A 12,607-nucleotide genomic window follows, 5' to 3' on the forward strand; every position below is an offset into this window, starting at 1 on the left:
GCCTCCAGTGGAGAGGAGGTGGTGGGAACAGGGGATGCAAGGGAAAGCCTCAACACGAGGCAGAGCAAGCCAGAGAGGAGAGAAGGACCCCTTTGCCAGCGCCCAGTCTGCACAGTAGGTTTTGGCATGAGGAAGGGAGGAGAAGGCTGGGGGTCACACAACTGTTATGCTGGGGGAGGTACAAGGACCGCCCACTCTCAGATTCTGTGAGCGAGTGAGCCAGACATTAACTTGCGATGCTCTTCACTGTAAATAAAGGTAAAGGGACCCCTGACCATTAGGTCCAGTCGTGACCGACGCTGGGGTTGCGGTGCTTATCTTGCTTTATTGGCCGAGGGAGCCGGCGTACAACTTCCGGATCATGCGGCCAGCATGACTAAGCCGCTTCTGGTGAACCTACCGTATTTATCTACTTGCACTTTGAAGTGCTTTCAAACTGCTAGGTTGGCAGGAGCAGGGGTCGAGCAACGGGAGCTCATCCCGTCACGGGGATTCGAACCGCCAATCTTCTGATCAGCAAGTCCTAGGCTCTGTGGTTTAACCCACAGTGCCACCCACGTCCCATTCACTATAAATAGTTTGCACTAATAATAAAGCCTGGAAAAGACAGGTCGGAGTCTTGCCTGTTTGCTCTCAAGCAACCACACCACACCTGACACTATCTATCTATCTGTAAAACTTCTTAGTACCAGTTGCCAAAAACCACAGGAGGGAAAAGTGTTCTTGTGCTTGAATCCTGCTTGTGGGTTTCCCACAGGCCTTTGGTTGACCACTGTGGTAGCAGAATGCCAGACCAGATTGGCCATTGGCCTGATCCAGTAGGCTCTTCTTATGTCATTATGTTCCAAATAATCTAAATTTGAAGTGAAGTAGAAAGGTAACAGTCAGAGTAAAGAAAAGGGTAGCAGAAGGAGATGTTCAAAATGCAGAAAGGGAATCTAGAGATGTAATCCTTTCTCAGTTCTGGGCAAGCATCCACTAATAGGATGGAGACTAAATTGAAAGTGGTGTGATAGTGTTCTTTAGCAAGGACATTCATCCCACTGTCATATCTGGACAAGCGGGCTTTGTACAAATTGAAAGTGCTTAAAGCAAAACAAAACAAAACAAGAGACAACTGTGGACAAAAATAAATGAACATTATCCTTCACAACCTAGTGCTCTTCAGCTATTTTGGATTACAACTTCCATCAGTCCCAACCAGTATGGCTAAAGGTCAGGAATGATAGGTGTTGCAGCCCAAAACATCTGGAAGGCACCAGGTTGGGGAAGACAGATGCATACCATAGAAAATGATGGGTCTATCATGCTACCTCCAGATCTTAAACTATATGTAGTCTCTATAAGTACCCGTCTGCCTAGCTGGGACAATTACTTTCACAGGCGAGGACCTGAAGGGTGCTATGACCCTTCTGACAGTTTGGCTGTAAAATATCTTTGGTATTTCAGCTTTTCAGACTCCTGCCCTTTGGGCTTTCCATTTGGAAGGATGAAAAAGTGGGGAACACTGGGAAGAAGTATCAGTTGTCCACTCCATGTGAAGCCAGAGTTTCCAAGATGGAGGAAAGGCTAAACCTGGGCCAACCACTTCACTCCAGAGCACTCTTCTCTTGACTACTCATCTTCCTTTAGAAACTGCTGGTGATGCTGCAAACTGAAAAACTCTTGAAATACCCAGGAGCAGCACCCTTCCTACAGCACCTGCCAGTAGGTTCACTTCCCTGAGCAGCCATTCTTTGGAAACTTCCTGGTTTCTGGGGTCCATTGCATGGAGCCATTGCCTGGGACAAGAATCTCTGAAGAGGATATCATATGAGCCGATGACAGCTCTCTCCCTTTGCTGTTCTTGGCATGAGATTGGCGTACTCGCGAGCCAGTTTTTGGGGGGAATTGCATCAGCAGCCCACCCCAAAGCAAGAGCCCCACACCAAGCGATCCCTCCGAGGCACCCCTGCCTGCGCCCTTGCATCAGAGCACGTGTGCGAGGCGTACGCGTGCGAGAGAATCTGAAAAAGAGCCCGCCTTGCCGCTCGTGGCCACACTGCCGCTTTGCCAAGGCTTCGCCTCTCCTTCCGAGGCAGCGCCGGCGACGTCCGTCTCACTCCGGGGAGCGTGAAACAGCCGAGGAGGAGGAGGAGGACGGCGTGTCCAAACCCCTCTTGACAGCGCGCCATGAATCTTCTCCGAGCTTCCCTGCCCACCTGATCTGAAGCCGACCGGCCATCCCTCACTCCTGAGGAACGACGCGGCCGTCGTCTTGCCGCCTTCCTCCTCCTCCGCCTGCGCCAGCGAGAGGGAGCGAGCCCAGAGCCCCGCCGCCGCCGCCGCCCGCTCGGCTGAAGAAGGGCTGCTGCAACCTGCTGCCTCCTCGCGGCTTCCTCCCGTTCTCCCTCCCTCCGCGCTCTTCTCTTTCCTCCGCTGCTGCTGCTGCAGGAGGAGAGCGAAAACTGGCCGGTCTCCCCTGACCCCCAGCCACCCCCTCCATTTACAGTGTCGAGGCGACCCCACGCTTCCCTCAGGATTTGGCAGGCGCCTCCTTCGTCGCTCGTCCTCGCTCAGCGAAGCTCCCTTTGCCCTGGATGGTGGGAGGGGACACCTTTCCCCTAGCCGGGAGGCTCGGCCAAGAAGCGCCTCTTCGCGCGGAGCACTCGCGGCGCTTCCTCGAGCGCGCGGGGCGCGTGCTCAGTCTCTCCCCCGACATCCCGCCCTCTCTGCCTTAAACGTTACGTCCTCCCCCCTTTTTTTTTACCTCAAAGTTTTTTTTTATTATTATTATCTACTCTTCTTCCCCCACCTCGCTCTCCCTTCTCAAAGACTCCTGTTTCCGGGCAGGAGAAGAGCGAGCCTGCAGCCCGGGCGAAGCAGCGTCGTCGTCGCCCTCTTCCTGTGGAGAGATGCCCGCGGACTGACTGAGGGAAGGAGCGCGGGGGGCAAAGCGGCTTCCTCAGCCCAGGTGGCGCCCAAGCGAGGCGGGCGGGCGGGCGGAGGGAGAAGCGCGAGGACGGAGGGCGTCGCGGAAGAAGACGTCGCTTCGCCTCGCCTTGGCAGCCAGAGGAGCAGCTTCTGAGGGGAAGCGCCGCCGGCCGGCCGCGCGGGCAGGGGATTATCCGCCGGCTGTGCTGAGGTGGCTTCTGCTGAGGTAAGAACAGCCCCGCTCCGCGCGTCCAGGTGGAGGCACAAGACGCCCGCGTCTCCTTGAAGCGCTCCTTTTGGGCTGCTCGTCCTCTTTCTCTCGCGTTGCTGCAGTGTCCGTTGGCGATGCCGGAAAGTTGCCGTCGGTGGGCTTCGGTGAGGATGGGATGGGAGGGTCGGGGGGGGGGTAGGATCCAAGTTGCGTTTCCCTCTCGCTTCCCTCGCGTGCCGAAGAAGCCGAGCCAGGCCCTGCGCTGCCAAGGCAACTGTTGTCACTGAGCCGAGAAAGGGGGGGGTGCCTGAAGGTCATCCAGCCCAACCCCTCGACGGAGCCACGCAGGCAGAAATCGCCCCGTGTCGTGCAATAAAATGAGGACAGCATTTTTCAGGATGGGTAGTGTGTGACGTGAGGCGCAGGGTGCCAGATATGGGTGCGAAAGGGTTGGTAGCTGAAATGCTCTCTCCCCCATTTCAAGCTGTTGCAATAGCACCTTCTGCTAGTAAAAGTTTTTCCTTCCTTTCTGCATGTAGCACGGCGGCGTGTCTCGTTCGGCTAGAAGATGGGAGCTTTGCCCGTGGCGAGAGCTTTTTGCCCACCATGCCTTCCATTCCTCACGCCAACATTTAACCTTTTAACGTGTAAGATCTGAGATAGCTCGGCAGGGCGTGAGACTCTTCATCTCAGGGTGATGGGCTGGAGAGATTCCTGCATTGCAGGGGGTTGGGCTAGATGACCCTGGTGGTCCCCTTCCAGCTCATGATTCCATGATTCCTTAGTGGAGGAGGGAGCAAAAGGTTCTGGAATGCAAGGAAAGGCAAATCTCACTCCCCGCCTCCCGCCCCCAGTTTATTCTGAGGCGATCGTCCTCAAATAAAAACCCTTAAAGTTACTCAAGATGCTTACTAGGCGTCTTCAGGGGAGTGGAGTAAGTTCTGAGTAGGTAAAGAAGCAAAGAGCCATGATGAAATTAGAGAGAGGCGTGACTTTCCCTATTTCTGGGGTTGATGGGCACCGAGAGTTGAGGGAGAGCCAGCACCGTTCTCGCGCTGTTCTTCCTGAATCTGTGACGAAACACCATTTCTGCTAAAGCAAATACTAGGGGAGAGAAGCATTGCCCTGGCGTGGTGATCGTCGCCTGTTTCCCAAGCAAAAAGTTGCGCCGGGTAGGATGTGAAGGCGAAGGGAGCTGCTCCTGCTGCGCCTGTGTGCTTTGCTTGTCTGCATATGGTAATAATCGGTCAGAGAGAGAGAGAGAGAGAAATGAACCCGTTAGTATTCTGTTCTTGTAAGACTTGGCGCGGGAGACATAGGCTTCTGTTACATTTCATTTCCGATCTCGTTGGTGGGAGTGGAATAATGCTGGCTGCCTGCTCTGCTGTCTCGCACGTGCCTTCTTCCCCCTCAGATTCGGTGTAAAGGCAGAGAGAGGGAGAGCGCGCGCACCCCACCCGGTTCTGGCTCCGCTCCTGTTTGCCTATGGACCAGTAAGCAGTGAGTGGAAGCAAGCCTTTCTCGGGGTTGGGAGGCAGCATGTATTCTGCCAGAACTACAGAAGCACCAGCAGCCTGCTTGTTCTGTAGCTGGAAGTCCCGGCAGATGACCCCACACTCTCCAGGATATTTGCAGAACGCATACTGTTTACTCCCCCCCTCCCCTGTTAGAATTGTGTGGTTTTGGCACTACAGGTGATGTTTCTAGCTGGCGAGATCCATCATTTAGATTTTCCCAGAGCAGCAGAGCTTTTTTGTCTTGGTGGATGTTTAATAGCAAAGCGGAGGGAGAGAGCACAGCACTTTAAAGATGGGGTGGATCAGCACATAATATATCAGTAAAGCAATTTTGCTCTGAAATGGGAGACGGCTCCTCAAATGGGTCAGAGGTTTAATGAGATCTGTTGCGTTAACTATAGCAAAGGGTTTCATATTCATGCAGCCCAACCGTGTGCATGTTTACTCAGAAGTAAGTCCCAGTGAAATCTATGGGACTGGTACCCAAATAAGTGTGCATAAGGTTACTGCTGCTAGTGTTTGAATGCTGGAGATTCATTATTTGTTTTATTTTGTAACATTTCCACTCCACTCTTCTACTAGGAAGCTCAGTGTGATGTTGCTAACGAACAAAGTTTATTGATTTTTAAAGTGCAAAACTCAGGCCAGGAACTCAAATAGATGTTGATTTATTAAAAATGTCATTTAATAATTGGAGGTATATGAAGAAATCCATTCCTTATTATTCTGCTGAGGTGCTCATTTCCACTTGGAATAAAAACATAATCTGACAGTTTTTATTCTGCATTTCGATATTTCCATGGAGGACATGCCATGTTGAATAACAACTTTGACAAAAACATGGCCAGTATGATGGGACAGATGATTAATGTTTCTTTTAACTCAGACAAGAAGCTTGTAGCAAAATTATCATGTTATAAAATTCTAGTATCAAATTTTGTATTGGTTAATCAAGCAACTTGACTAGATATTTAGTTAACTAAGCCTCTTCTGCCAACAACTGTACTCAAAGAGGAAAATGCTGTGAGAATGGTTCTCTTCAGTTTGCATACCGTGTAGCTCTCCTAGCTGCAGCAATAGCTTGTAGTATATTGGAAAGAAGAATCACTGGCAACAACAGAGTAAAATATGATGGAATGGCAATGCTTGTTGGGTGTTCACACTGTCAGGGTCTGTGATTTGTGCATGTAATTCCACATGTTGAATGCAGTTTTTAAACTTTCTTTATATTTTGAACTTATAGATAAAATTCACCACAATGTGAGATTCCAGAATAGAAACAAACAAACAAATGAATGGGGGAGAATGTGGTTTAAAAGATTGCATGGTGTATTATATAAATACGGAAATTGGACTTTAGTTAGCAGATATTATCGCTTGTATCTTGTGTTTGTGTTGGAAGCCCCACTTATGCCACCCTCTGGAAGACATGGTGACTAACTCCCAATTTATTTGAATGAAGTACCTAACCTTGCAAGTACTTAAAATATTGAAATGGCATGATATCTGAAGTGGTTCCTGCAAATGTGATTGTTTTGCATAGCACAAATTACTTCTCCCTCTCTTTTTGCTTAGGGTTATGCCATTGTCAGTAAGGTTTTCCGTTCTACTTTAATGTACTTTCAAGTGGCACATCTTTCCTAGTAGCAACAGTATTCAAGGAGGGTGGGGAGTCTCTTGACAGTGCAAATAATTATATGTGCAATGAGATTCAAGAGCATGTTTGCAGCTGTTTGTAGTATATGAGTACTTACAAGTAATGCATTTGCTTTCTTTAATAGAAATAGCTCCTTGGAGCTATTTATCTTCTCGTGCTCTTACTTTCCCTTTCCCAACATTGTTAACTGCTATAAAAAGAAATGGAGTTGTGTCACTTAAAGCATTATTGATATGGAAAGTTAACAGGTACATCACGGCAGTACAACACAATCTAGTGTTCCACTTGTCTTTTTTGCTGCTTTAGTTCTGTTTTGCTTCCTGTGTGGATCAAGGGAAAGCATCTTGCTAGTTTCTCTGAGTGTAGTAGGAAGGATGCCTGTCTGTGGAGAGAGAAGGGATGTGTGCTAACAATGGTTCCTATTGGTTTTCAGCAGCAGTAGATGGCCTTGTTTCTTCCCTGCCTGTGCTTCCACTGGATGTTTGCTTGACATATTATTCTCCTTAAGTTGTTTATTTTCAGGACTGTCTTGATGGAAGAGGTAATGGTTGCAGAAATGCTATACACTTCCAAGGGAGATGGTTGTTTTTGAATCTGTCTTCATTCCATGTTTGATCTTGCTCTCTAGCTGTGTCCCTGCATAGAAATGAGAACTGAACCAAAAATGCTAATGACTGACCAAAGGTACTTGTACCTGTGCTTCTTGTTCTTTACCCCAATGCTTGACTGCACTGAGTTAGCTCCTTGTTGAAGCCTTTGTCACCCTACTGAATGGCAGTAAGTTTGTGGGCTGCCAGGTTAGAAGCATTTATTGGATGAAGAAATGGCTAGTGGTAACTCTGGGGTGTGAGCTTCTCCTTCTCTAGACTTTCATTGATGGTCCCTTAGTCCATTGTGCCAGAGCAGTGAGCACAATATAACAAGGTTATGCAAGATAATGCCAAGGTTGCAGGTTTGATCCCTATAAGCGACAGGTGCGTATTCCTGCTTTGCATGGGTTTGAGCTAGATGATCCTCAGGGTCCCTTCCAACCGTGAAATTCTATGGGTCTATGCAGGATCATAGTCTATTTAGGCTGAGAGACCTAGTCTGAATTTTTTTTTATAATGGCGCTTATGTGCTTATTCCACACTTTTTTTCATGCGGATAAATTTGCTTGCCAGGTGTTAAGGGCACCTGGACCTCTAGCCAGCAGGGTGCTTCATTATATGCAGGCCCCTTTGCTTAAGTTCTCATTTACATGGAAATACATGTCTGCCAAAGAACTTGGAGTGAGCAGTATCTTATCTAATTTTCCCTGGGATACCACATCTCTCCGAAAGCATTTTTCACACGACAGATGACTTGGGGAACTGCAGTAGGTTGGTGGCAGGCGGCAACAAATCAAGGGATGGCTAAGACAGCACTTAGAAGGTGGCAGTTGAAACATCTGAATGAAGACTTGTTGGGGTGGGGCAAATGAACACTCTTGCTCGCTGGTGCCTCTTGTTTCTGCCACCAGAGGTTGAGAAAGATGATTAGCTACAGCCCAGTAAGGAGCTTCTAGTTTATGAGGGATATATGTCTGTGTGCTGCTACAGCCATTTCCAGTCTGGGATTTATTTCCTCTGTGATCCACCATGGTCCGGTGATCCAGTCATTCAAACAACTGAAAACAGCGGAAACCGGTATACATTTTTGCTCTTCCCAAGTAACTCTCGTCTGTTTTATTATATTATTTAACTATTATAAGGCTGTCTTGTGTTAGTAGCCAGTGTTTAAAATACCCTCATTGACAGACAAACAAGTGGATCCCTACATTCACATATCTGTTTTGGGTGTCTTGATAAACTTGCCTACTTCTTAAATGCTTATTATTCAAAGACTTGTAATCAAAATTTCCTAATCAGATGCTCAAAAGCCAATTTAAAACCATTCCTCAAAGGTGTACATAACTTGCTAGCATTGCAGTTTTATATGTGATATGTTAATCTGCCGGGAGGGGGGGGGGAGCCCTGAATGGTACAGAGCTTCTAAGATGACAACACAGTTGAGTTTAGAGAAATTTCTTTCTGTATTTCAGATACGTGTAAGTGAATAATGTAGTGCAATTTACTTGTCACATTGTGGTCTGTGCTGCTACAATGGTGTGTAGCAGCTGGTGGGTGTCATCGGAAGCACATGCTGGCACAACTAGTAAAATAGGTCTGAAAGACTACAATCTTCTAATCCAAGTGCTCTGTTGAATGTTAATATGCCTTCATGAACTCTCCACTATAGTAGCAATAAGTTGGTGGTGATATAATTAAAAGTTTGTCAAACTGGAACAGGAATGTGATGTGCAGGTTTGTTCAGTGGCGTAGCGTGGGGGTGCAGGGGGGGCCCGGCCGCACCGGGCGCAACATCTGGGGGTTAGGGTTAGGGGGCGCAAATTACTTGCCTTGCCCCAGGTGCTGACAACCCACGCTATGCCACTGGGTTTGTTTGAAGCTGTTTATCACAGACTGACCATTCATATATTTCAATATCCTCTAAAATTCTTCTCCTTACTTGGCAGTAAGCCAATATGATGGACAAATCTATAATATGCTTTGGCAATGGCATGAGAACTACCGGTGAAACTCGGAAAATTAGAATATAGTGGAAAAGTTCATTTATTTCAGTAATTCAACTTAAAAGGTGAAACTAATATATGAGATAGACTCATGACATGCAAAGCGAGATATGTCAAGCCTTTATTTGTTATAATTGTAATGATCATGGCGTACAGCTGATGAAAACCCCAGATTAACAATCTCAGAAAATTAGAATATTAAATGAAATCAGCAAAACAAGGACTGCAAAGAGAGCGACATTGGACCTCTGAGAAGTAGAAGCATGCATATGTACTTAGTACTTGGCACTGCTGTGGTATTATAGCACTGCTGTGGTGTTATGGTACTTGGCACTGCTGAGGTGTTATAGAAGACCAGGAAGCTTCAATATCAGCCTTCAGCTCTTCTGCATTGTTCGGTCTCGTGTCTCTCATCTTTCTCTTGGCAATGCCCCCATAGATTCTCTATGGGATTCAGGTCAGGCAAGTTTGCTGACCAATCAAGCACAGTAATCCCATGGCCATTGAGCCAGATTTTGGTACTTTTGGCAGTGTGGGCAGGTGCCAAAGTCCTGCTGGAAAATGATGTCATCATTCCTATAAAGCTTGTCTATGGAAGGAAGCATGAAGTGCTCCAAAAACTCCTGGTAGACGGCTGCGTTGACCCTGGACTTAATGAAGCACAGTGGACCAACACCAGCTGATGACATGGCTCCCCAAATCAACACAGACTGTGGAAACGTCACACTGGACTTCAGGCATCTGGCATTGTGTGCCTCCCCATTCTTCCTCCAGACTCTGGATCCTTGGTTTCCAAATGAGATGCAAAAGCTGCTCTCATCAGAAAAGAGATTTGGGGAGCCATATCTCATATATTAGTTTCACCTTTTAAGTTGAATTACTGAAATAAATGAACTTTTCCATGATACTCTAATTTTCCGAGTTTCACCTGTGGTTCTGCAAAACCATAACACTCAACACATAGAAGGATGTGAATCAGCCCTAATTGAAACTTGGGAAAGCATATAAAAATGCTTTCTTAGCAAGAAAATAGGTGGGCTCTCTACTGATACTGCATCAATCATGTTGCTATATTGATATATTGATCTTTAAAAGAAAAAAACAACAACACACCAAGCAGTTTATTATTTGTGAGGAAGCTCATGGTTATAGATGAAGGAAGGTGACTATCAAGCTTGGAATGTACTAAGCAATAATAGTATTTTTACCACCCTTTTCCACCAGCATAACACACACCTGGAATTTAGAGGCAGGGCTTCCTACTGAGAAGGTATAGTCTTAACATGAAGGCATTGCCTCTATTTTATTCAGAGCCAGGCTATATGGTAGAATCACTGTCACCTTGAAAAAGCTGTTGAGCATTCTGGTGGCTGTACTGACTGAGTTGTGGTCTAGACAAGAACATCCGGAGGGCACTAAGTTGAGGGATGCTGTTGTAAGCAGAAGCTACTATGGAACATGTTCCGTAACTCCTATGGAAAATTAGCTAGAGAGAGAAAAGCAGAGATAAACAACAGGTGCAGAAAGACAGTTTGTTCCCTTCAGGCATGATCCCCTTCAGTTTCCTCTGGCAGTAGGGGCTGTAATTGTCAACACAGAGAGCCAGGTTGCGCTTGCATCTTGGATATAATGTAACTTGGTCTCCAGAAAGCATTGATGATGGGCGAGCAGTGTTGGAATAATAGAGTCTTTGCCTAACATAATATGAAGATGCACAGATCTTTTACTGTAACTTTATAGTTGGCTAGCTTTTTCTCAAGCAACACAGGTATGGTTTGTATTTGGTAAAGCATGGAAGCATTTCAGAATGCAGCGACTCAAGAAGGAATAAGGGCCTTTCAAAGATCAGGTCATATCTCACCTATCTTTAGATATCCAAAAGGAAGGCCATCAAAATTCACAAATAAAAACATTCAATAAAAAGGAATTTTATGCATAAATCATACTTTCCCCTCATTAGTTGTGGTGTATGTGTATCTAGAGAGGGCAATTTTTTTATTAACAGACAAAAATTAATTGCATAGCATAAGTTTTTATTTTTTAATAAAAAGCCCTGAACTCATCAGATGTTTCATTATTGAGTTTTAATGGGAAATAAAGTCTATAATGATTTTGTTCTTTCTCTGAACACTGGGACCTTTAGAAATAAGACACTATGGCTTGAAGCATTACAATGTAAAATTTGCCCATCTTCTAGCCATAAGGCATTTTATTTTTAAAAAAAATGATGCTCAAACAGCTTTTGCATTTCCCACATCTATAATTTAGATTGCTGTTGTCTAGAATACACATCTGGTTTTAGAATGTCTATCTTCCTCTTTCTATTCTGCATTGCCATGCATGTATAACAGGTATCATATCCCAAAATAAAAGGAATTTTTAGTGTCACCTGAAAATGACCCAAGTTTTGATCATGAAAACATATTGCATGCATGTGCACACTCAGTCACTTGAGTTAAATGCAAGTATTCATTCTGTCTGCCTCAAGCAGATAACATTTCAGTATCTCTTGCTGCCAGCTCAGAAAATGCTTTCAGATTAACATGTTTTGGGGGTTGGTGGGAAGTCTATTCTACTGCAGTAGTTTGAACTCAGACACTACAGTGCTGCAGTGGCACATGATCCAATTGGATGGATAGGAAATAGTCTGAGAAAACTCAGAAAACTTCTTCAGAAGTTGCTGCCCACTTGCACTTGGTTGCCTGTATCATTTGACTCTGAGGGCAGATGAGTGCATTTAGTGAATTTTCTCCAAGTGATTCCATCAGAGACGCCTGGGGCAGAAAGCATTAGTTGAGCCCTTAAACTTGTGACAAAAGCCCCAGCATTCTATATTTTATGGGAATTAAAGTCAGATGTACCAGAATTTTATAAATATACTATAACACACCCTTCTTCTGGGCACTGCTTGTGTTCATATTTCATTTTATCTCTTTGCAGTTGGAAAGCATGTTGTATCAGAAGATACATGTTTAAGAAAAGAACCACCTACCAATAATAAAGCCACGAAATAAATGTAATTGAATATATCTGACTCAGGTTTATTTACTGGCACATCTAAAAATGTGAATAAACATACTGTGCTAGACATCAAACCTAAGTACAGGAAAATTATATTATGACAGCTTAAGTGTCATCTGCCTGACAAGGAAAAGCAAAATGCTTTACTGTGTTCATTGTGCACAAGGAGAGAAAAGCACTGTGTTTATAAACTAAAATTTTAAAAAACAAATACAGTATTTTTTCTAGAAGAGTTTGCAGCTGTGTTCAAATAGAACACAATACTGTTTGATCTTTACTAGATCAAATAGTAAAGGTCACAAATAATAATGAAAAGTTTGGATGTTAGCATTTACTCATACTTCTGTAACATGTAGGTTTTGTGATAACAAAACCACTGCAGTGGCATGATTTTTGCAAGAAAAGATACGTGGATGACCCAAGGCTGCATAAATTAGCAAAGCTTCAACTACATCAATATACTAATAGTAAAGTTGCACGGGTTAGTAATTTACTTGGGAGGGATATTTTTCACATTGTGTATGGGCAAATCTGAGTTCCCCGCTAACTTTGCAATCATCAGCTCCCTGACAACTATCTATATATGATACATGTTGCTGCATCCTAGCTGAAGTTAAGCAGATCAGTGCCTGAATAGAATACAACCTGGAAACAATGTATCGTTCAGAATATCATTGTTCTACAGTTGCAAAAGT

At 45.2% G+C, this 12,607-nt stretch overlaps 1 protein-coding gene across 17 annotated transcripts in view; it reads left to right on the forward strand.

Moving 5' to 3' along the window:
* Positions 1 to 680: 680 nt before the first annotated feature.
* PCDH15 (protocadherin related 15) overlaps positions 681 to 12,607 on the forward strand; it is a 623,360-nt gene continuing 611,433 nt past the window's right edge. For 10 of the 17 annotated variants that reach the window (XM_083503000.1, XM_083503013.1, XM_083503006.1 and 7 more), the window contains exon 1: positions 681 to 3,139. The gene's annotated coding sequence lies outside the window, so the exon portion shown is untranslated. Of the gene's footprint in view, positions 3,140 to 4,227; positions 4,361 to 4,380; positions 4,402 to 4,607; positions 4,625 to 12,607 lie in introns of those variants that run through there. The other 7 variants (XM_083503008.1, XM_083503020.1, XM_083503011.1 and 4 more) reach the window with 7 other exon arrangements.

The sequence above is a fragment of the Podarcis liolepis genome, assembly GCF_965112155.1.
Source record: "Podarcis liolepis genome assembly, chromosome: 5".
In the NCBI taxonomy this organism is placed as follows: domain Eukaryota; kingdom Metazoa; phylum Chordata; class Lepidosauria; order Squamata; family Lacertidae; genus Podarcis; species Podarcis liolepis.